The following is a 2,913-nucleotide window of genomic DNA, read 5'->3' on the forward strand; positions in this document are numbered from 1 at the left end:
ATTGCTTATTCTCAAAGTTGACTTATGTATAAGTGAGTAGTGTTCATGCAATTATTCTATTGCAAGAAGGGAGAAAATGTGTATTGCTTATTCTCAAAATTGACTTATATACAAGTGACTAGTGTTATCACTAGACTAGTAAAAACTAAAAAATGGTGTGACCTTTATTACTAGTCTTAAGCAAGTATGTTCATGAAGTTCTTAGACTTTTCCTCTTTGACATTAATCTCATGTTAAGGTTGCTTTATATGTTCTAGTGCCGTGTTACAAAAGATAAGTTTCCATTCAAGCAAGTATGATGAAAAAGCACCCTATGGTAGGTTGGGTGAATGAAAACAGACTAACCTACGAAGTGGTTAACATTATCCCTTCCTAATGGTGAGATTGCATCACCCAAGTTAGTGGTGAAGCTACTGCGGGGGTTGGAGAAAAGTGTAGATGGTCCAAGATACGATGTTATGTTAGCAAGAACGAGATTAAGTGGTAGGACCAATCTAGTGTTGGATGTAGGGCATATTGGTGATTGGCTTTGGGTAGCTTTGTTGGTGGTGGGCAACTTGTCAGTGTGACATGAAAGCCATGTGTGATGTAAAAGTTCTTCATGCAATAGTTGTAGCAGGTGCATGTGTCTGTGTGAGTCGTGAGGTGCAAGATGTGAATTATATAGGTGATGTGCATGAGCAATGGCGGAGAAAAAAGGTGTTCCTTGTGTGTGTACTCCAACTCAAAGATTTCTCTAACTTTGACTTATTAACTACTTTCCTTGTCATTTACTTTTGACATCCGTTTTCTTGGGGAGTCAGGATTATCATGAGATATTGATGTGTGGCAGTGGAGCCTAAAGCTACAATGGAGTTAGAGTTGGCAGCGACCTCACTTTCTCAGTTGAATTAACATTATTGAGCATGTGGGATGAATGATTTGGGTGGTCAAAGAATAGTTCACGGAAGGTTTCTGTTGATTTGAGGTGGATCCAAGCGATGGGGTCATATTACGGGCCAAGCTTGCACCTACCATGGTTACCCCATCCAAATATGTACCTAGATAGTTGTCAACAATGAGACTTAGGGAAGGTGCTTGATATTGTCAGTGCTAGAGGTGTCTAAATGTAGAGGCCATGGACAGTTGTTGATTGATGTGTCTACTAAATGTAGAGACCGTGCATACATTGCAAGTGACGTACATGAGACTTTGGTAAAAGGTGTGCCCCTGTGTAGAAGCTCCACGTTCCAAAGAATGGTGCAAGAAATATTATATGAATATTTAACCACCTTCATGAGGGTCTTCATGGATGAATTCAGTGTCTTTGGAAGAAAGGAAGACCACATAAAGCACCTGATGTTGTGTTTGGAAAAATGCAGATTGGCCAGACTGAGCCTCAATCCAACTAAGTGTGCCTTTGCACAGTCAGGAGTGGATCTCTATTAGGGCACATCGTGTGTGCCTTTGCACAGTCAGGAGTGGATCTCTATTAGGGCACATCGTGTGTGCAGAGGCATGGTTGGAAATTTTGTGCCATGGAGAGAGGTACGGAGCTTGGTTGATTAAATAACCACTTTCTGTAAACATCTCCATTTGGATGCATGGATTCGAAGGCTCCATGAGCACAAATTAGATGCCATTTGATTAGGGCAAGATGGAGGGCTCTCCAGTGGGGTAGACATCTTCTTTTGGCAAGCCATGCAGCACAAATGGAAGGCTAGTAGGCCTTGTTCTGAGTGCATAGATGATGGAAGTGCAATTTGTGGTTGGAAAGAGGGTTGGACATAGCAAGAACAAGACTTAATGAAGAAGACAAAACAAAATAATTTGATCAAAGTAGCCATGCACTAAACTCCTTCGAATCTACTTTGAGCAAGGATTTTTGGGAAGAAACAAGCCAACTAAATGAAGATGTCAGTGGGAGGAATTTCACAACCCTTGGAAATGGGAGCCCCCACCGTCCTCCAAGCCATAGATTCACAACACTATGAGAGCTTCACACAAAAAGGACGTTAAACCAACCTATCTTTGGGAAAAGGTGTGAAGGAGTGGGGAGTAGGACTAGGAGCCTAAGGTTAGCTCCCTCAAGAAGTACTAAAGCACCACAATATTTTAAACTTTTGGTGTTGAGCTAGGTTTGTTCCAAGCTAGCCACGGCCAAGAAACCTAACAACCACGCTTATATAGTAATCGAGACGTCTCTTTTTTTGACCATTCAGTACAAGTATTCCACAAAAAATTCCCAATAACACAAGGATAGAGACAGTGTAAGAAGCAAGAGTCCTACTTTTTTCTATAGGAGCAGCCCATTATATAATCTTCTTCACCATGGAACCAAGTTCTAGTTCCTCTCAATATGTGGAACATGGTGGGGAAGTGGTAAAGAGCCAATTTCTAGGACTATCTCAAACCCAAGGGATCAAAAAGGGAATTCATAGTATGCCTACAGCCTTAAAGCTAGGCCGTCTCTACAAGATAAGTGCCATTGGAAAACCACATAGCCCAACCCCATGGGGCAAGAAATTTCAAACCCTAAAATAGAAGGTTTTATACAACCATTCCCTTACCTTCCACCGCCATGTGAATATGTAGAAGACATGCTTAGGATGGTCTTTTCCACAAACATAGCACCTAGAGGCTCATAATTGGGCAAAATAAAGCCAATCCACATCTCGAGGATGATGACAAAATTTGATGGAATTGGATATCCATTTAGTACCTAGAAAATTTTGATCAAGTTTGAAAGGCTATGGGAAGGATTGATGATCCCACCAAGATCTATTTATTCGGACTTTGCCTTGAAGGAAACCCACTTGAAAAGGCCAACTATGAGGACTTGAGACACACCTTTATTGTGGGATCCTCACCCAGTGCAATGGAGCGCCAGATGGAGCCTCGTTGCACAAATCTATAATCTCATAAGCAAGAGCA

This window comes from Cibotium barometz, chromosome 40 (assembly GCF_041138505.1).
Source record: "Cibotium barometz isolate CiBa-2024 chromosome 40, ASM4113850v1, whole genome shotgun sequence".
Classification (NCBI taxonomy): domain Eukaryota; kingdom Viridiplantae; phylum Streptophyta; class Polypodiopsida; order Cyatheales; family Cibotiaceae; genus Cibotium; species Cibotium barometz.